Here is a 24,019-nt window from a genome sequence, read left to right as displayed (position 1 = left end):
AAGCTGATTAAATATATTTGATCAGTCACTTACAATTTCGACTGTTTTTTTTTTTTTAAATCTGATTATAAACACCAAAGATTAAATAATAATTATGGCCATCACATTTTAAAAACAAATTGAGTTTTTCGTCAATTTATGTTGATCAACTTTGAAGTTTTATTTTAATTTTGAATGTATTCAAAGTTGCAATCCAAAAGTACTTAGAGTGTCTATTATATGTGAAGATTTTTAAAAGACCGAATACGATCGCTTTATTTAGCGAATGCGTGTTCTACACAATTATTTCGCCCGATTCTATATATTAATAGTTAGAAGTAATGTATTGTGTGGAATTGGGTTGAGTGATATGGACTGATAACTCTTATTAAAATAAATTTGAACGCAAAAATGAGACACCTTAAATCGTCGTCCATAGTGTGAATCAAATACATGTTTTGAGGCCACACAATCACCTAAAACACAGTTATGACCGTGATTACATCGTTAAATCATTTAATTGTTAATAATATAAAATGTATATCTATTTAAAAAAGTGGTTTTATCACTTCACATTTTGTTATATTAACTAGGTTAAGGGAAGTAACTTACAAGGAATTCCTTTAGTCAAAACAAAAATAAAGTACAACACCGATAGGCAAATATAACAAAATACGCTACTGTTTCTATTTAGGATATGTTTGAAAAACTGCATTTTTATAAATTACATCGTTTGTTTTTTGGCAGGACTTTTAAATAAATATAATGTTTCTCTGTATCATACAATTTATAGCGGTATTAATACTTTAAATTAATTGTGTATTAAGGTAATTCTTAAAGAAATTCAGGTTTTTTTCTGACAGGTACTGTTGCGGATTTAGTGATATTTTATTAACTAAATGTTGTTTCACTAAAACAACACACAACAAAATAACATACTATAACACAGCTAGGCTAGACAGAATATTCACTCATGAAAGTATAACTGTGATCAAAGTAAAACATCTTACACAGACACATTTACAGACCACAAAATAATTATTACTCAACTACTAATCAATTCCACTCACAGTAAAAATATCACACATTATTATATGTTCTAAAGTCAAAATATCAACCATGTTTCTATTAGACGTTCTAAAGTCAAAGTATCACGTATTAGACGTTCTAAAATCAATACATGATGTTTATTACTATCGTTTATTCTTATAGTCCAGTGCAGTCATGTGATCTATTTTTTGTATCATTTCAGCAGCATTAGAGCGAATATCTATGTATATATATATATATATATATATATATATATATATATATATATATATATATATATATATATATATATATATATATATATATATATAATTAAATTAAAATCCTACCAGTACTTAGCTAGACGCGTGGAAAGTTATAGTAGCTTGCCATTTTCTCGATACAATCTCTTACGAAGTTGATAGTTATTGCATTAATACAACTGTTTTTTTTTTAACACACACGTTTAAATCATGTATGTGTTTAATATATCTTACAATCGAAATGTGACTGTGCGTCTTCAATGTGCCTTAAATGTGTCTTAAACGTGTTTTACATGTGTCTTGCATGTGTCTTAATTGATTTCAGTCGCCAGTGTTAGTTTTATCAAGTTTGTCTGTGTGAGGGCCATGATTGTATCCATCCATCATTCACCACTCGTGTATATATCACCCATCCACCCATCACCCCACACCTACCACTCATGTATCTATCACCCATCCACCCATCACCCCGCACCTACCACTCATGTATCTTTCACCCATCCACCCATCACCCCACACCTACCACTCATGTATCTATCACCCATCCACCCATCACCCCGCACCTACCACTCATGTATCTTTCACCCATCCACCCATCACCCCACACCTACCACTCATGTATCTATCACTCATCCACCCATCACCCCGTGCCTACCACTCATGTATCTATCACCCATCCAACCATCACCCCACACCTACCACTCATGTATCTATCACCCATCCACCCATCACCCCACACCTACCACTCATGTATCTATCACTCATCCACCCATCACCCCGTGCCTACCACTCATGTATCTATCACCCATCCAACCATCACCCCACACCTACCACTCATGTATCTATCGCCCATCCCCCTATCACCCCGTGCCTACCACTCATGTATCTATCACCCATCCACCCATCACCCCGCACCTACCACTCATATACCATCTGATGTCAACACAGTCCTGATGAGATTACACTGATGTAACATTATGAACGAAAATCTTGTTTAAAAAGAGACGTACATAATCTCTAGGTCTCTAGTTTTACTTGTAAACATTCTACCATGACATGCGCACTAGCCAACACTTAGACCACTCAGGGTGTGAGCTGCAATACAAGAAACACATCCAACACTTAGACCACTCATGGTGTAAGCTGAGATACAAGAAACACATCCAACACTTAGACCACTCAGGGTGTGAGCTGAGATACAAGAAACACATCCAACACTTAGACCACTCAGGGTGTGAGCTGAGATACAAGAAACACATCCAACACTTAGACCACTCAGGGTGTGAGCTGAGATATAAGAAACACATCCAACACTTAGACCACTCAGGGTGTGAGCTGAGATACAAGAAACACATCCAACACTTAGACCACTCAGGGTGTGAGCTGAGATACAAGAAACACATCCACCACTTAGACCACTCAGGGTGTAAGCTGAGATACAAGAAACACATCCAACACTTAGACCACTCAGGGTGTGAGCTGAGATACAAGAAACACATCCAACACTTAGACCACTCAGGGTGTGAGCTGAGATACAAGAAACGCATCCAACACTTAGACCACTCAGGGTGTGAGCTCAAATACAAGAAACACATCCAACACTTAGACCACTCAGGGTGTGAGCTGATATACAAGAAACACATCCAACACTTAGACCACTCAGGGTGTGAGCTGAGATACAAGAAACACATCCAACACTTAGACCACTCAGGGTGTGAGCTGAGATACAAGAAACACATCCAACACTTAGACCACTCAGGGTGTGAGCTGAGATACAAGAAACACATCCAACACTTAGACCACTCAGGGTGTGAGCTGAGATACAAGAAACACATCCAACACTTAGACCACTCAGGGTATGAGCTGAGATACAAGAAACACATCCAACACTTAGACCACTCAGGGTGTGAGCAAAGACACAAGATACACATCCAACACTTAGACCACTCAGGGTGTGAACTGAGATACAATAAACACATCCAACACTTAGACCACTCAGGGTGTGAGCTCAAATACAAGAAACACATCCAACACTTAGACCACTCAGGGTGTGAGCTGATATACAAGAAACACATCCAACACTTAGACCACTCAGGGTGTGAGCTGAGATACAAGAAACACATCCAACACTTAGACCACTCAGGGTGTGAGCTGAGATACAAGAAACACATCCAACACTTAGACCACTCAGGGTGTGAGCTGAGATACAAGAAACACATCCAACACTTAGACCACTCAGGGTGTGAGCTGAGATACAAGAAACACATCCAACACTTAGACCACTCAGGGTGTGAGCTGAGATACAAGAAACACATCCAACACTTAGACCACTCAGGGTGTGAGCTAAGATACAAGAAACACATCCAACACTTAGACCACTCAGGGTGTGAACTGAGATACAATAAACACATCCAACACTTAGACCACTCAGGGTGTGAGCTGAGATACAAGAAACACATCCAACACTTAGACCACTCAGGGTGTGAGCTGAGATACAAGAAACACATCCAACACTTAGACCACTCAGGGTGTGAGCTGAGATACAAGAAACACATCCAACACTTAGACCACTCAGGGTGTGAGCTGAGATACAAGAAACACATCCAACACTTAGACCACTCAGGGTGTCAGCTGAGATACAAGAAACACATCCAACACTTACAGTGACAGTAGCAGGACAATTTGATCATCAGAAGTTTTGGCGTTAATCTATACGATTTTTTCAATAAAGAGAAGAATAAAACAAGTCAAGTTGTCGACATTTTTTAACGCTTATCGTTGTATTGTATAAAGGCTGATTATGATAGTGGCAGGCTTTACATAGTAGTGGATCACCCTCATCAGAGTAGTAGCCTATTTGTGGTTAAAATAATGGTGGTGTTGGTGATGACGGTGATGATACTTTGGATGACGATAAAAACATATTGCTGTAGCTATTTTAACAATGTCGAGTTCGGATCGCGTACCTTCTCTTTGAATATACTTAACACTCCAGTCGGACAGTTCCACCATATCTAACCGTCCAACACGTTCACCTTTGGCACACATCTCTTTGTATTTTGACCAGTTTTAAAGTATGTGAGACATTAAACAAAATGAGTGGCCATGAACCCGATGTGGCCTTACGACCTTTGAACTTTATGATCGTTAATAACACATTGAACGAGTACAGCGAATAATACTTTTAAACGGAAGAAAAAAAACAATAAAAATAAACCAAGAGTTTTTATATTTATACTGTGAAGTTTAAAATAGTGTATTTATTCTGGGTTTTTTTTCTCAAGTCTATGTTTTACTTCCAGTTTTAAGTGCTAAAAATAAACATGACCTAAAATTAGTCGCTGTATTAAAGTGTTAATTTATGGCGCTGAAAGGTACACAATACATATTATTGAATCAGTTAATTAGGTGTAATGTTTAAGTGGTCTATTAAGTTTCTGTGGACGTTAGCATCAGAGGTGGGAGGTTGATTTGGTTGTTGACATGTGACACGTGTGGACTGGGTGAGGACTGAGGGCGTGGGGGGAGGGGTGTAATATTTAAATATCTTCGGTAGCCATACATGTTTAGATAACCTCTTATTCGATATAATACAAGTAATTTTGAAGCGTCTTATAACTAGCACCCCCGAATGTAAAAATAGTATGTTTTAAATGCATACGTCTTGTCATGCATAACTGGTGTTTAAATATTACGTGTCTACCATGTGTGGTGTATGTGTCAAAGAATATTATTTGATTCGTCCAATGGTTTATTTAAACATTATAATAAAACACAACTCGTATTACAACATTTTAAGCCTGATTATTTTAAAGAGTGTATTAATTAGTAAATAGTTATTCTAAGGAGACATGGTATACGCTAATATAGTTGTACGAATAGAACCTGACTTATCCATGTATGTACACATGTAACCTGACTTATACAATATGTATGTACAATTCGAACCTGGCTTATACAATATGTATGTACAAATCGGACCTGGCTTATACAATATGTATGTACAAATCGAACCTGGCTTATAAATGCATGTAAAATTAACACCTGGCTTGTAACTTTTTTTTGTTTTGATTTGGGTTGAGTAGTGTGGACTAATAGATATTACTGAAATACATTTTAAAATTTAAAAAAAATAAGATTACTTACTAAGTTTTTGTAGCTTTAAATTATTTAAACACAGCTTCGATGTAAATGTTGTGATTACATTGTTTAATCATTTTATTGTGTTAATAATGTATTTAAAATCTGCATGTATTTCAAACATGTTTTTTTTAATCACTTCCCATTTTGCTTTAAAAATGTTGTAAGGGAAATAATTTCTAAGAATGTATTTATTGAAGAAAAAAACAACAAAACACAGTACAACCGTCAAAGCTAAATAACAACATTGCTATTTATTCAATATATAATAATTTTAAAAAAATGTTTTGTTACGAACATATATTAATATTTTTGCAGAATATCTAACAAATATAAAATTGACTCATAATTTTAAAAGTTTAACGGTATTTATATATTTTAAAATTTATTACTTGAGAGAAATCTTCCGTTTTAAATTCGGCCAGTAACATTTTACGTGATATTTTTACAATGGCAATTGAAAATAAAATTTTAATTTAGACAGTCTCAAGCCAAACATCACTCGATCAGCCCCCAAGTAAATTAACATTAGAACAGTCTTCTGTTTCCCGGGTTTTAAAATGCACAACCTGAATGGTAGAAAGAGATACCCACCTCAACCCCCCACCCCAACACACACACACACTTCCCCCCCCCCCCACTCAACCGGACTGGCGGACATTTCAAGGTAGCGTGCCCTCATTGCCAAGGGTCAATTTTATGTCATGGAAAGTTTTGGAATGATAGATCAGTACGTGATTACAGAGACACTTCTCCCACAGTCGCTTCTATTTCTGTCCATGGGTGGCTACAGTGTGAACTTTTGACTCCGCAGCACACTAAACTAAGCAGTGAAGAGAAACCTAGTTTGCACACCTTATTTTAATCTAGTTCTTATGCCATTTTATTTTTTCCCTTTGATTATTATATATGCAATTGATGTTCATTGTTCATGTCTTTGATGCTATGTAAAATCTATCAAATATATTATTATTACTGATTTAAATGTTTAAAACAATTGCATTAATAAAAATAAAAATAAATAAAAAATCTACCCCCTCCTCTCTCACCCTCTATCCACTTTACCCCCAGACATGATAACCCCACAATCCCTTTAACTGTTCCAACGACCCCACCACCCACCGCAACATCAATATCCAGAACTTATTTAAAGTTCTAAATCTTGTCTCTTTCCCCTCATCTTTCACACTGCAACCTTTTGAAAACTCAATGTGACCACTACAACACCCTTTCAACTAGTCAACTTAAGTTGTTTCCCTACATAGAAAATGCTTCACTGTCCCATTGACCCTCTCTGAAAAATTTCCTTTCCTCTCCCCACCCAGACTTCTGACACTTTCATTTGACCTTCACCCCTTTTACTGTCATCCTTTGCAATTTTTTTTTATAATCAAATACATGACATCATGTAAATATTCATTATGTACATTTGCAAAACCTTTCGTTTTCATTTGGTGTTCAAAATTATGTTAAAAATTTGATGTTGATGTACTTGTTTTAATTGCAAATAAAAGTATTTAAAAATAAATAAATAAATAAAATAAAATAAAACAATAGTTAGTCAACTACACTGTGAAAATGATGTGCGGCGGTACAAGCGACGTAAAGGAAGCCAGTGAAGAAATACATGAGCTGGTTAATGAGATCCGGGGTGAGTTAGAGAAGAAAGTGGAGAAAACCTACCCAGATTTTAAAGCCGTGTCTTTTAAATCACAGGTCCAGATCCTTGTTAATGATGTGAGCTGAGATACAAGAAATACATCCAACACTTAGACCACTCAGGGTGTGAGCTGAGATACAAGAAACACATCCAACACTTAGACCACTCAGGGTGTGAGCTGAGATACATGAAACACATCCAACACTTAGACCACTCAGGGTGTGAGCTGAGATACAAGAAACACATCCAACACTTAGACCACTCAGGGTGTGAGCTGAGATACAAGAAACACATCCAACACTTAGACCACCCAGGGTGTGAGCTGAGATACAAGAAACACATCCAACACTTAGACCACTCAGGGTGTGAGCTGAGATACAAGAAACACATCCAACACTTAGACCACTCAGGGTGTAAGCAGAGATACAAGAAACACATCCAACACTTAGACCACTCAGGGTGTGAGCTGAGATACAAGAAACACATTCAACACTTAGACCACTCAGGGTGTGAGCTGAGATACAAGAAACACATACAACACTTAGACGACTCAGGGTGTGAGCTGAGATACAAGAAACACATCCAACACTTAGACCACTCAGGGTGTGAGCTGAGATACAAGAAACACATCCAACATTTAGACCACTCAGGGTGTGAGCTGAGATACAAGAAACACATCCAACACTTAGACCACTCAGGGTGTGAGCTGAGATACAAGAAACACATCCAACACTTAGACCACTCAGGGTGTGAGCTGTGATACAAGAAACACATCCAACACTTAGACCACTCAGGGTGTGAGCTGTGATACAAGAAACACATCCAACACTTAGACCACTCAGGGTGTGAGCTGAGATACAAGAAACACATCCAACATTTAGACCACTCAGGGTGTGAGCTGAGATACAAGAAACACATCCAACACTTAGACCACTCAGGGTGTGAGCTGAGATACAAGAAACACATCCAACACTTAGACCACTCAGGGTGTGAGCTGAGATACAAGAAACACATCCAACACTTAGACCACTCAGGGTGTGAGCTGAGATACAAGAAACACATCCAACACTTAGACCACTCTGGGTGTGAGCTGAGATACAAGAAACACATCCAACACTTAGACCACTCAGGGTGTGAGCTGAGATACAAGAAACACATCCAACACTTAGACCACTCAGTGTGTGAGCTGAGATACAAGAAACACATCCAACACTTAGACCACTCAGTGTGTGAGCTGAGATACAAGAAACACATCCAACACTTACAGTGACAGTAGCAGGACAATTTGATCATCAGAAGTTTTGGCGTTAATCTATACGATTTTTTCAAGAAAGAGAAAAATAAAATAAGTCATGTTGTTGAAAATGTTTAACCCTTATTGTTGTATTGTATAGAGGCTGATTATGATAGAGGCAGGCTTTACATAGTAGTGGATCACCCTCATCAGAGCAGTCGCCTATTTGTGGTAAAAATAATGGTGGCGTTGGTGATGATGATAATAATTTGGATGATGATGAAAACATATAATTGAATCTACTTTTGCAATGTCGAGTTTAGATCGTTTACCTTGTCTTTGTCTATACCCAACACTCCAGTAAATTCACCGTTAATATACATACGTGTGTATGTCGGACAGTTTCACCATATCTAACCGTCCAACACGTTCACCTTTGGCACACGTCTCTTTGTATTTTGACCAGTTTTAAAGTATGTTAGACATTAAACAAAATGAGTGGCCATGAACCCGATGTGGCCTTACGACCTTTGAATGTTATGATCGTTAATAACACATCGAACGAGTACAGTGAATGATACTTTTAAAAGGAAGACAAAAAATATAAATAAATCAAGAGTTTTTATATTTATACTTTGAAGTTTAAAATAGTGTATTTATTCTGTTTTTTTTTCAAGTCTATGTTTTACTTTCAGTTTGTACTGCTAAAAATAAACATGACCTAAAATTAGTCACTGTATTAAGTGTTATTTAATGGCGCTGAAAGGTACACAATACATGTTATTGAATGAGTTAATTAGGTGTAATGTTTAAGTGGTCTATTAAGTTTTTGTGGACGTTAGCATCAGAGGTGGGAGGTTGATTTGGTTGTTGACATGTGACACGTGTGGACTGGGTGAGGACTGAGGAGGTTGTGGGAGGGGTGTAATATTTTAAATATTTTCGGTCGCCGTACACGGTTGGATAACCTTTTATTCGATATCATACACTTAATTTTGAAGCGTTTTATAACTAGCGCACCCGAATGTAACAATATTATGTTTGAAATGCATACGTTTTGTCATGCATAACTTGTGTTTTAAATATTACGTGTCTACCATGTGTGGTGTATGTGTCAAAGAATAATATTTGATTAGGCCAATGGTTTATTTAAACATTATAATAAAACACAACTCGTATTACAACATTTTAAGCCCGATTATTTTAAATAATGTTTTAATTAGTAATCGGTTATTCTAAGGAGACAGGGTATACGCTAATATAGTTGAACACATTGAACCTGGCTTATACAATATGTATGTACACATGTAACCTGACTTATACAATATGTATGTACAAATCGAACCTTGCTAATAAATGCATGTACAATTAACACCTGGCTTATAACTTGTTTTGTTTTGATTTGGTTTGAGTGGTGTGGACTAATAACTATTACTGAAATACATTTGAAAATTAAAAAACTAAATAATAATATAAGTAACTAATTAAGTTTTTGTAGCTGCAAAATTACCTAAAACACAGCTACCATGTAAATATTGTAATTACATTGTTGAATCCTTTTATTGTGTTAATAATGTATTAAAAATGGTCAAGTATTTAACAAATGTTTTTTATCACTTCCCATTTTGCTTTAAAAACTTGTTAAGGGAAATAATTTTTATAAATTCCTTTAGTAAAAAAATACCGACAACAGTCGAAGCTAATTAACAACATTTGCTTTTCTTTATATATATATATTAAATATGTTAAAACTTATTGTTATAAACAAGTATTAATATTTTTTTCAGGATATCTAAAAAAATATATAATTGACTCATAATGTAAAATGTTTAACGGTATTAATATGTTTTAACATTTAGTACTTGAAAGAAATCTTCAAATGTAATTATTTGATAGTTCCCATAGTGGCTTGGTATTTTTACAATAATAATATAAAAAAAAAAAAAAAAAAAAAAAAAAAAAAAAAAAAAAAATTGAAAATAATGTCTTCTTCCATCCGAATCAACAAACCTGCATGAGATGTAGCAGGTTAAGTAGAGATCAACTGTTTCTTGAGATAACACATCATCAGATGACCTGACATATACCAGATTAAGGTGTCTATCATACCATCTTAATCTAAATTAATCTAGCTGAAACGTAAAAATGAACTATATATGTAAACCTAGTCTGCTGTTTGTAATTATAAAACTTTATATAAATTAACAAATCAGTAATTAAAATGCCTTTAATCTGACCAATCAGCAAACAGAAAGTTGGGCACTAAATAAAATGACTAGCAATAATATAAAGCTTATTAAAACGAACACATATGATTGTAGAGACAGTGGGAGCTTATCCCCAGTGATAGCCCGGGCTATAACAATATATTTACAACAACAACAATTAAAAAAAATATATACAAACATAAATTTAGAAGTCATTTAATTAAAGTGAATATGTTTCCTAAAAATATGCTGATAAGATTGAAAACATTACATAAATCCAATATCGACTTAAAACATACGCGATACAATTGTTTTAGTCGAGTGTGTACATTTGTAAAACAAAATCGCTGAAGATTTGTTTTACAGTACATAAAAACAATAAAACACAGTTAATGTATGTGAACATTTTTTTTTCAAAAATCTATAACTGTACCAAACTCTCCAAAATGTTCACCTTTGGTATACAGTTGTAGTCTGTAGAATAGTTTGACAATCAAATAGAAGTATATAGAACATATACACACCCCATTCTACATACAGCTTTTAGATAGGTATACAAATCACTCATATAGGATACATTTAACATAATTATTGCGAATTGAGCCCTTTATGTAAAATAGTTATGTTACATTTTAGTCTATTATAGTAAAATAAACGTTTATTTATGTTTATAATTAAAATATTAAATCATAGATACATTAATATTTACTTAGCTTTTACCATTTCTTGTTCAGATACAATAACAGGGAGATAACAGACTGGTTTGAATAAACTGGTTTAAATAAATTTAATGTTAAAAAAAATGTAAAATATAAACTAAGTATTAAAATAGTAATGAAATATATATTTATTTTTGTTTTAATTTTATTTGTATTTTGATTTTACAAAATATATGTAATTGTTTTAATAACGTTATTAAAATGTTAATAAAAGCAGTGCAATTTTTTAATACTGGTTTCCAACAGATGCGAAAAATTAAGATTAGGCAATGTTCATTCCAATGTGAACATGTTCCATCTGTTAAGACAGTTAAGTACTTATATATTAAAAAAAAAACAAAAAAAAAACACACACCTTCCCCGCCCTAAAACCTCAGGGCCCCCATACCCCATAGCCCCCATATCTGCATCCCATTTGTTACATGAACCCACCCATATATTGTAATACCGTATTAAAAAAAAAAGAAAACTAAAGAACAATTTCAGAACCTCATCTCCTATACCCACATGACCCTCTCCCTGCTCCTACGATCTCATTACGACTCGTTTTGTTTTTTTTTCTCTCTCAAATGTTGCCATATTTATGTTCCCTGTTGTCAATGTAATATCTTAAATTGTTTACTCCAACTCAACACGGCTTTTGTAAACTTGAGATGAACTTACGACGTCCGGACGTTGTACTCCACAGGCACGTCGCTTGCTTCACGCCTGCCCACCCCTACCCAATACTCAGAAACCACACAACCTATAAACATTGTTAAGGAACACATCATTGAACCAGAACCTTCACATACCCCACCCCCATTTTAATGTTTTTTCCCCCATAACCCTCCTCTCACCCAACTCTAAATATTTCACTAGCACACACTTATATTTATTACCTCCCTGTATACTAATTGTAAATAAATGTTGTTAAAGATAGTCTAAACAATATTTTTATTTATTTAGACATTTGAAAACCCATTTTCAATATATTTTTTTTCAATACGTACATTTGTAAAATACTTCGGTTCCATTACATTGAAATTATGTAAAATATATTGATGTTGGTATACTTGTTTTTAATTGCAAAGTATTTACAAAATTCCATGAAAAGAAAAACATAAAATAAAAATAAACACATTAATATGTATTAAATATTTTTACTAATTTTATGAACCGACCCACGCTTTTCTTTATAGTTATATAAATATTAGTGCCTTATTATGTTTATGTTCTACTTTGTTTTTAGTACATTATTAAATAGAAGCTTGTTATTGCAATGTTTTTCTGCATTTTTACTTTCTCGTATATACGTAGTATAGAGAAAGTATTGTAATCGTGCAAAAAAAAAAAATCGAGATTTTTACAAATCTCGACGTTTTACACCTCACTGATACGGAAAAACATAATTTTGCAATCTTGTCCGTATGTCTGTGTGTGTGTGTGTCTGTCTGTGTGTGTGTCCGTGTGTAAACACGATAACTTGAGTACCGTTACAGCTAGGTTGATGAAATTTCATATATAAGTATTTTATCAAAATCGTAGATCCGTATCAACTTTTGAGCGATTTCCGATAACCGGAAGTGGTACTTTTCCTACTTTGAATTTTTTAAAAGCCTATAACTTGAGTACTATTTCAGATAGATAAATGAAATTTCACATGTAAGTAAAAGATCTAATTCTCTACCTTCTGTTAAATTTTGAGTAATTTCCGTTGACTGGAAGTAGTAATTTACGCTACTTCCGATTTCTCAAAAAACTAATGTAAATTTTAAAAGTACTAATAATATTGCTCACTATTATGCGCTTTTTTTATTTGCGTTCACTTGGTGTGCAATTAATTTGTCTACGAGATTTTATTCTATTTTTAAAACTTTAAGTATTTAAAATGGATTAAAAATCATGTCTATAGCCCGAGTTTCCATCCCCTGTTATTTTATATAAGAATATTCGAGAAAGTTTAGGGGAGATCACTCCCGGTTTATTTTATGTACTTTAATTTTTTTTATGTACTTTAATTTTTTTTATTTACAAATTTAGTTGCATGACTAACAACTATTGCGCACTTAATAAACATGATAACCCTCGTATAATAGTGCGCAATAGTTGGATAAGGCTGCCTACTAATTTGATAAAAACAAAATTCATAAAATATTAATTAGGCACCCCATTAAGTAAAATCTTCATGTCTTAACCCAAATACCAAGTTTGAAACTTAATGATAGAATGAAGACAGACTACGACAAAGTGACGACAGACTGACGACAGACTGACGAAGCCACTGTCATTTTTATTTCAATTTTTGGGATTCGATTATGATTAGGTAAATAAATTGGATTTTATTATTTGAAATAGATATAACTTAAATAATATATAGGCCTACTCAAATAAAAACATATTTTTGCACTAAACATATAACACTATTTTTACTAGTTCTGCTAGAGAAATATAATTAAAAATCATATAAATTAACTATAATTAATGAATAATATTTAAAGTGGTTACATCAATGGAAGCATTGACCTTGCATGACTTTTGAAAGTGTGTTTTAATCTGGCTTATGACTTGTTGTTTACAGTTTTCATCATGCCTCTAGATCAGTGTTTCTTCTAGACTTTTTTCTCTGGGGGGGGGGGGGGGGCACTTGAAATTTTCGGGGGGGGGGGGGGTAGACTTTCTTCGGGGGGGGGGGGCGGACACTGTTAAAAGTATATATTTTCTATATAAATTATATACATTTCATTTCGTTCGGGGGGGGGGGCGGTAAAATTTTTCCGAAGACATGCCTGGAAGAAACTCTGCTCTAGATTTGTATGTGTTAATTTGCATCTTACTTTACGTTTTAATATATTTATGCAAGTGAACGCTCGTTCTCACGAATATGCTTATCTAAAGATCGTCAGCACTCCAGATGTCAACTTCTCCTACCTTACTGTTACATTCAAAAATTCCATGCGTCACATATGAGTGCCTCAACTCGCATCCTTTAATTTTAGAGCTGTTCTCTTGTGCTCTTATTGACTTCCAACTATTTTTAAGTTGCTCTTGAACTTACCGCTCTATAAATTGTTCGTTTTCAAATACTGCTATCGCATTTGAAGCAAACCAGCATCAATTCTAGATGGCTCAATGTTGATCTCATGTGTAGCTGTGTTGAGAGGATTTACTATGAATGCCAGAGAAGGCCCCTACTTTCATTTGTTTTGAATTGCTCACATAATATGTCTGTTCGTCGAGGGGTAAAAATATTTTTCCAAGAATAATAGTAAATGTAAAAGGGAGACAAATAAAAACAAAACTTACAGAGCTATACGTTTTAATAGAACTTTAATACAGATATCTTATTTTTTTTATATTTAAAAAAAAGTACAGATAATAATATAATGTAGACAAAAATATAAAAAAAATTAAGCACTTGAGCTGAGACGTATTTTTAAAAAATGTAAAATATAAACTTTAAAACAGTAACTTAAATGTAAACGTTTCTCTGATACAAGCGATCAATCCTTGTAAACTATACTGAACTGTTCAAGCATGTACTCATGGAAGAAAACTTTTTAAAATGATAATACTAAAAAAAAATTTAAAAAAAAATTAAAAAAAAAAAATGATAATACTATGTTGGGTATGTTTCAGCAAAAAAGATAAGTTGTAACAAAACGGTTTTTGTTCCCACTGTTGGTGTATGGCTTGCAGGAAAATGATCCCATGTTGCTACAAGTTCGAGTAATCCAAGGAAATAGCTTATAGAATAAATTAAACTGATGAATAGGCATAGGTATAGAACCGCACTATCACCCTTTAGCACAGTATTACATAGGCCATAGAATAAACACGATTTTAAAGACACATAACATGACACCACACTTTGGGGGAACAGACATAAGCAGCTTTTATAGTGAGGTTTTAAAAATATTCAAGACAAACAAAAATATAATAGGAGAGAAAAACCAAGAAAATATATGAAACATTAGTCGAGCGACAGGTACAATCACAGCAAAATAGAATTAAATGGGCTAAAGAATTCAACACAGTAGACATTAGCGACACCTTCAGATACTTACACAACAAAAACAACACACAGAAAGAAAAAAAAATAGGATATAGGCTCATTTACAATACTACACCCATCTCTAGAAACTCAAAAGCAAACACAAACACTAAAATAACATGTCAAATATGTAAACTACAGGTACAAGAAACAGAGAACATACTTATTAAGCATGCACAACACTACTAAAAGAAAAATAACCTTTAGGGACAATACTAGAAACCGCCAACACTGACGCGTTAAACAAAGCAATCACTCTCAATTGTAGAACCAAATCCAAAAATAAAAAAAAACGATGACAATAAAATTACTGCATTAGCTCTTTTTAGACATACGGTGTGGACTACTAGAAACCTTCTCTATGCCTATACCTAACACACCAGATAGTTGAATCAGCTTTAACAATGTCGAGTTTAGATTGCCCACCTTCTCTATGCCTATACCTAACACACCAGATAGTTGAATCAGCTTTAACAATGTCGAGTTTAGATTGCCCACCTTCTCTATGCCTATACCTAACACACCAGATAGTTGAATCAGCTTTAACAATGTCGAGTTTAGATTGCCCACCTTATCTATGCCTATACATAACACACCAGATAGTTGAATCAGCTTTAACAATGTCGAGTTTAGATTGCCCACCTTCTCTATGCCTATACCTAACACACCAGAAAGTTCACCCTTGACACACAGCTCTTTGTATGTTGACCAGATTGAAAATGTCTTGAGACAATGGCTCACGTTTTCATTTACCAGAATAGAAAAGACTTAATATGTAACATTCAGCTCTATAGAAATATGTTTATAAGCAGCATAAACAGCCAATAATATGTAAGCTTTTTTCAAAAACTTTATTTCGATAATTGTAATTACATAAAATTAAGAACCTAAAAAAAGGTAATACATTGGATGCTGTAAAATCTGCTATTTTCACACCTTGAAATTGCTACATTTTTTTAATGTGTCTTATGCACGTACATTTTACTTTAATGGGATACATTCAGTACAACTGCAATACAAGTCTGATTGTTCGACATTATGGGTGACTTGCTCTTTTTGATCACGTGTCTAACATTACATTTAGGAATGTATTTACATTAATGCGATTTTTTTTTGTAACGTATTTAATTAACGATACGTATGACACTCTTTAAAAAAAAAAAAATAATCAATGTTTTCCAATCCTAAACGTCCCGTAAGAATAATTGGATATCCGCCATCATATTGCATCTCTCCGGTTTTTGTTAGTTGTATTTTCATTCGTCTCCAAAGTTCCAAGAGCAAATTAATATTACAGTTTATTCATATTTAGGAACATATGAGACTATTCCTAACTGTACTCAATCTCCAACTGCTTTATAATATGCGACTATGTCCTACACGTTAGACTGACCAACTCCTAACGCTTGGTCAGCTGACCATCACACGTGACAGGTCAGTTCGTTTCACTGTTATCAGTGGCTTAGCCAGGATCGTCTCATGGGGGGGTGTCAAAACTTTCATATATATATATATATATATATATATATATATATATATATATATATATATATATATATATATATATATATATATATATATATATATATATATATATATATATATATATATGTGTGTGTGTGTTTACATGTGTATGTGTAAGTGCGAGCGTGCAAAGTATTGGTGGCTGGTGACAATACAAACTCGTGGGTGCCATCGACTAACTTATCTTAGTATAAGCTATTGTTCTGTAACAAGTAACACATGTACACTATCGAAAAAAAAAAATCAAATTTCCATCATTTTCATCAGGTTTCTCCAACTAAAAATTTCCGAAATCCCTGTGCTCCCTAAGTGCAATACCTTGTCGGCCGCAAAAAAATTATAGATTCTATTATGGGCGCTAATCTTAAACGATTTTCTTGAATTTGTTGACTTATGATAAATTTAAGGAGATTTTAATAGGTTCAATTTGTTTTTCTCCATCACCGATTTATGATTTTGGGAAAATAAAATTGCTCTTTTATGATACTCACATTGCTGGTACTCATTAAACTTGTCTGTTGCCTTTTTCCAGTTTGAAAATGAAATTTTTGATAGCTTATCCAAAGGCTGATTACCTACACCACGATAATTCAAACTAAACAAAAAAAAATATTTGCAAAATGCGCCATGAAGTAATTTGGAATAAGTCAACCAGTTCCACCTAAATAGCCACAAATATTGAAACTTTAAATTTCTTTGTCCGCTTGCTGGAAATTTTAAAAGTTCATCAGGAGGCCAGATGTTTTCTAATAAATACAACCGTGTATCGTCTGTTATAACTCCTTTGATAAAATTGCCGATATCATTTGCGTAAGAAACTGTCGAAGGTGCTGAATTTATTGACATTTCTTGATGTAATGTACTTTGAAAAGCAACAGTATCATCTACATTTTTATCATTTTCAGTTTTACTTCTCTTTGTAAAGTTAATAAAGTAGTTTTTAATTTCCTTTTTCTTTCGGCCATCATTAAAATGAATTTAAATTGCTTGAAGTAGTTAAAAGATACACATTAAAACACGACTATATGAATAAGAACATAAATTATTATTGGTCTTCTTTTCTGACTGTCTAAATTGACTACTGTAGTGTAGGTTCCTGGTTCTACATCTATATTTAATAACCAAATACGCAGTTTTTCTATCTACCAACACGAAGTTTTGTGTCAACAATTGTGGGTCAAGCAAGATGCGTATCCGGTAGTATTTTATATTCATCCCACCCTTTACACCCCTTAACTGATAACCTTGTTCAGCTTTCCCTTTGCGTATTGCTAACCTGAATGTTTGTTGTTTAAGCACTGAATGATAGCGACACAAGTCCATCGTCGTCAATAGCTGTAACTTAACGTAAAGGATTATCATTTTGAAGGTCATAACCCCCCCCCCCCCCGTCAGCCCTGCCTACTCCACCCTCTGTCATCTTTAACATTTTCAGTTGACTTATTTTTAAAAAAAATTAAGTAGTTGTCAATTACCTTGTTTCATCCGCCATCAGTGAATTAAATTTCAAATGGTTTGAAGTAGTAAAAACATACACATTATAGAAACTCAATGCGAATAACAATCAATTCCTTTGTTTGTTTGTTTTTAATTTCTAGACGCTTTCCGGTTGCACTACAATCATATTAGACAACAAAGGCCTACCCACCTAGACCACCCCTCCCATTCGACACTCCTTAACTGATCTAACCTTGGCCAACCTTCCCTTGGCCTACTGCGTTCCAGATTATTATACATTACATTAGCGCGATAATAAAATTCATAACTAAATTCTACAGGCTATTCTCACCACAATGATATACATTGTTGTTCTAGAGAAGGGGTCTCCAAACTTTTCAGTCCGAGGGCCGCATTAACTATCAAATTTCAGTTCGGGGGCCAGTTTCTTCCAGGCATGTCTTTGATTTTTCTGGGCAAAGTTCCTCAGCCATCGACATCAATGTTTTTTTTTTCCGTGGACAAAAGATCTCCGCGGGCCGGATGAGAGGACATCGCGGGCCGGATCCGGCCCGCGGGCCGTAGTTTGGAGACCCCTGTTCTAGAGGCTGCCAGGCTTACGTGTTTAATGTTTAAGCTCTAAATAATATATACACAAGTCAATAGCTGTAGCTTAACGTAAAAATGGTAGTCTGCCTACGCCACTGACTGTTATTATATTGTTTCTGCTTGACCAATATACGTATTATCGTTAAAAAAGTTGGCATGAAAATGTATTCTCTGGAAATAATTGCTATAACGGATTGATCAATTGTCTAATATAATCTTATTTACATAAGACACTGTTTTCAATTTTTATAATTTAAGCATTTATAAATGCAATTTAACATTTGATCTTAAATGTTTAATTTTACATACGTTTCTTTTTTAGATTTCTTGTTATTATTCTTTAATAAAATGGCCATTTAAAAAAAAAGAATTAAATATTTATCAAAACGAATTTCTTCTTATATTTTTGTATGAATTGTCTCCCTTATATTTTAAATTCGAAGTACTAAATGGCAATAGTTATTTATAATTATGCCTATTTATTTTATTTAAACTACAATTTAATTTGTTCAAGACTGTATCTGTGCTGATTGAGAACTCTAAGCGATACAGTATAAAACATTTAATGCCTGGTAAAAAAAGTAAAATAATATTTTTAACTTAAAACTTTTATTATTTTACTCTTGCAAACAATCATTACATAAAGGAATTAACAGACATTTTAAACCGAACAATGAAACTCTATGGCTTGTTTTGGATATGGTAATTGTTTGACAACATAAACACAAAGGTCAGCAAGGGGGGGGGGGGCTGATTCTGTGCTCAGGAATTTATCATATAGCCAAAGTATTCCATCTCCTTTTTCAAAAGATATGGTTTCTTACAAATTGCAGAATCATTAGAGTCAATTGATGCCATAATGCCATAAAATCCCCATTCAGTGGAAACATCACCCGTACTTTTCTTTGTTGTTCTGCTAGATAACCAGCTACGTTAGGTATGATTGATATGTTTCTAAAATCTATTATTTCTATTGTCCATGGATATTTCTTTCTTTCTGTGACAACATTTGACGTTAACATACTAGGACGCAAGTCTCATCGTCAATTGAACAGACCTAATCTGTTGTCTTCGATAAATGTATAACTCTTGGCCAGTGTTTTTGTAGTTAATTTAGTCACCACTTATTTTAAGACACTTATATGAATAAAGCTAAACCTGTTTCCGTGTATCAATATATTTTCTTGATAATTTAATAGTTTGCAAATATCGGCCTTGGCATCAAGTGCAGTTGAACTAACTTTTAAGTTATCGCCTTTAAAATGTTATGGAATAAGACGGTAGTATATTGGAAACAATCATTTTTATTAGGTTAGGTTTTCCTGTCGTCCCTCCTGGCAAGAGATTTCCTCTGTCCTAGGCTCGGCTCTCCACATATATAAAACCGAGTTGGCATAAAATAACGGTATAGTAATGTTCAATGTCAACTGCTTAAAATAACACTTTATTAAGTGACCTGACATATGCCAGATTATGTCATCAAGCCATCCTTAAACAAGAACAAATCATATGAAACGTGATATTAAATTATATTTGTAAACCATATGTTGTATTTTTAATTATAAAGTTCGATATTAATTAACCAATCAGTAATTAGCATGCATTTAATTAGACCAATCAGTCAAACAGAAACATTGTCTCTAAATAAAATCACTAATTCTAGCAATAATAGAAAGCTTATAACACGAAAAAAATATCATTGTATAGACAGCGGTAGCTTATCCCCACTAACACCCCTGTCCATAACAACATATTTACAAACTCAATAATATTCTGGAGGTCTTTTTTGTATAATCCTAATATATAATTCCCCATGTGCGCACCTCTCTCTCTCTCTCTCTCTCTCTCTCTCTCTCTCTCTCTCTGTCTGTCTGGCCGCAAAATATTTTCGCCTGACATCACGTCAGAAACGGCAGCGATATATGGAGAACTTTATACGGACTTTTGTTGAAAATAATATGTTAGATGTTTTAAATGTATAACCACAATTTTATTTAAAGAAGAAAAATAAAAATTTAAGGCGTATTCGAATGTAGAGAAACAGTATTATTTATGTAACCGGAAAAGCATTAATAGATGTGAAAAAGAACGCATAAAACTGTGACGTCACTATAGCTTATACATTAACTAATGACGTCATCTGCCGTGTTTAGAATGAAAAGAAATGAACTATTTCATTCAAATTTGATTTAGATCTACGTACACTATGAAATGTATACAATACAATTTTTCCGGCCTAAACTCATAAAATTTATTTTATTTATTTGGATTCTAGATCTAGATATTCTAGATTCATCTATTCAAATAATACATTTCTATACTAAAGTATTTCAGGCCTTAATTACTTTATTGAAATCTTTGTTTATCTATGCAATTTGCTAATCTCTATAATATATAAAGCAAAGTTGTCGGGTGCCCGATAGGGCACTTCCCGGCGCCGTAGGCGCTTCAAATTTGGCAGGATCTTGCCTTGGGGCGACAGAACACGGGGGCCGGTTGGCCGAAAAGTCTACGATGATGGGGTCAAAACTGACCTCGACTGACCGGCGCCTTATATGAGCAATAAATCGAAAAAAAAATGTCCACGGAGGAACCTCTTCATAACTCCTGAGGTCGTAGACCGACCCTCGGGCGAATTAATTAAGCATTCAAATTCTCAATGTTTTCGAAAGCCTAAGCAAAGCTGGGCAGCATGCCTAGTGTATTTAATAAATGACATACACGTGTTTACAGTCACGCAATGTATTTCTATGCCGACCCACATAATATGTTACGAAAATGTATATAATAGTGTCCCAATGTTATATTTTATACTGAGTTTGAATTTGATGTTATAATATGTTCATTAAAAATAAATTAATATGATTACATTTTAATTGTGCATAGAATGTTGTAGCACTTGAATAGAAATTGTGATTATATTGTTTTGTTTGTTTCTATGTAATGCGTTTATTAATGTTAGGAAGATATTTAGAGATATGATATGCACACTTTATAATTTTTTGATACAACAGTTTTAGTTTTTAAATTTCTCTTTTTACACCTAAATATATGATAGAGTTAGCAAAACGATTATGGTATAGCTACTTATAGTTTGTACGAGGCTTAGACATTACGAGTATACATAAATAAATGTATGACGTATTTACTTTCACTGATACTGTAAATCTCTAACGTTTGAGGAATAAATATAGATTTTACTTCTAAATTTTTGAATCATATCATTGTTCACATCAATGATCCGTCTAAATTTTCTCTCAGTAACATGTTGTAATGATTAATTTTTCCATCTTAAGCGAGGCAAAAAAAAAAAATACTTTCGAGCAATTACAAAATGTAAGAAGAAACAAAAAATGTATATGAAACTAAGTAGGCCTACTCAACAAGTATTGAACTCAATATTTCACTAAACGTTGAAGCTATCTTAATTTATCATAATTTAGAAAGTCAATATTTTTAAAACAAAAATCGTATATTTATATATATACAAAGAAGGGAATACAGTGTATTTTTTGTTGTCTGTTTGATGACTGTATTCAAACGTTACTGGTACTTGCATAACTGACAGTATCATTTAGTACAGTTAAAAAAAATGTGTAAGTCCAACAATGTATTTCTAATCAAACTAAAATGTTCCCCCACAAAATGAATCCAAAACTTACTTCTTTTTTTTTTTTTTTTTTTTTTTTTTTGCCTCAGACATGTAATTTACAGCGTCAGTTGTGTGTTCGCTTAAGTATTACAGTTTCCATCATCGGCTTGTGAGGACTGATATAGATTTACAATAGTAATATTTCTTTCTTATTTGTAGCCTACTTTCATTCATTTAAGATGGTTTACTTATACATAGATCTAATACAAAACGTCTAAATATATTAAAAAAAAAATATAAAAAAATAAATAAAAAACAACCTGAAAATGCAAATGTGTAATTAAATGATGATTCAAGGGATTTTTTTCCTCGGCGTGGTGGGTGAGGGGGGGGGGGGGGGGGGGGACGGGGTGTAATTTGGGTTTTAAGTAGTGCTGAAATAAATTGGTGATTACAGAGAATTAAAGTGATACACATTTTAAGCAATCGGAAAAGTTATGTTATTACAAAAAGACACATCAAAGCAAACACATTCTTCCCTTTCAAACATCTATATCTATACAGTCCTCTATTTTTTTAAAAAATTTTTTTTTAATCAATAGTTTTAAACATTTAAATCAGTAATAATAATTTGTTTGATATTTTTACACAGCATCAAAGATATGAACATCAATTGCATATATAATAATTTAAGAGAGAAAATAAAATGGCATAAGACTAGACTAAAATAAGGTGTGCAAACTCGGTTTCTCTTGACTGCTTAGTTTAATGTGCTCAGTCCTTAGGTGTGGAGTCAAAAGTTCACATTGTAGACACCCATGGACAGAAATAGAAACGACCGTGGGAGAAGTGTCTCTGTAATCACATACTGATCTATCACTCCAAAAATTTTCATGACATTAAATTGACCCTTGGCGATGAAGGCATGTTACTTTGAAATATCCGCCTGTCCGGTTGAGTGTGGGGGGGGGGGGGGGAGGGAGGAAAGTATGTGTGTGTGGGGGGGGGGGTAGAGGTGTGTATCTCTTTCTACCATTCCGTTTGTACATTTTTAAAAACCTGGGAAACAGAAAACTGTTCTAATGCTAATTTAATTGAGGGCTGATCGAGTGATGTTTGGCTTGAGACTGTCTAAATTAAAATTAATACTTTATTGATTGCTTTCCTGTACATTTTTTCCTCAGTTAAGTGAGAGTTCCCAGTCTATGTCTTAGCTTTGCTTGAAATATTTCTGCTAAAAGTATCGTCTTGTTTTTGTATTCGGTATTTATAAGTTCATTAAGCGTGTGGTAGAAATGTTTTTGTTCTTGTCTTTGTGTTGGAGCGTATACATTGATGATTGTTATTTCTGTATTATCAATATTCAATGTGATGCAAGCTATCCTGCGCTGTTTATCCGTGTATGTACTTTTAATTTTGTGCTTGTCTGATGTACAAAGTAAACTGGTTCCTCTGAAGTTGAAACCAGTACTGTGCAGTGAGTTTTTGATGCCGATGTATGCATCTAGTTTAATTGCTTCTTCTGTAGTTCAAATGTTAGTTTCCTGTAAACGTAGGATGTCAATATTGTGTTTATTTATTACGTTGTTTATA

At 33.7% G+C, this 24,019-nt stretch overlaps 1 pseudogene; it reads right to left on the bottom strand.

Moving 5' to 3' along the window:
* Window positions 1–19,724, bottom strand: part of LOC131939072 (26S proteasome non-ATPase regulatory subunit 13-like) — a 55,670-nt pseudogene extending 35,946 nt beyond the window's left edge.
* Between the last annotated feature and the right edge of the window lie 4,295 nt (window positions 19,725–24,019).

Source organism: Physella acuta, unplaced genomic scaffold (assembly GCF_028476545.2).
Source record: "Physella acuta isolate Inbredline_101_S28 unplaced genomic scaffold, ASM2847654v3 ptg000264l, whole genome shotgun sequence".
NCBI lineage: Eukaryota > Metazoa > Mollusca > Gastropoda > Physidae > Physella > Physella acuta.
This window is presented reverse-complemented; position numbering and strand designations above follow the sequence as displayed.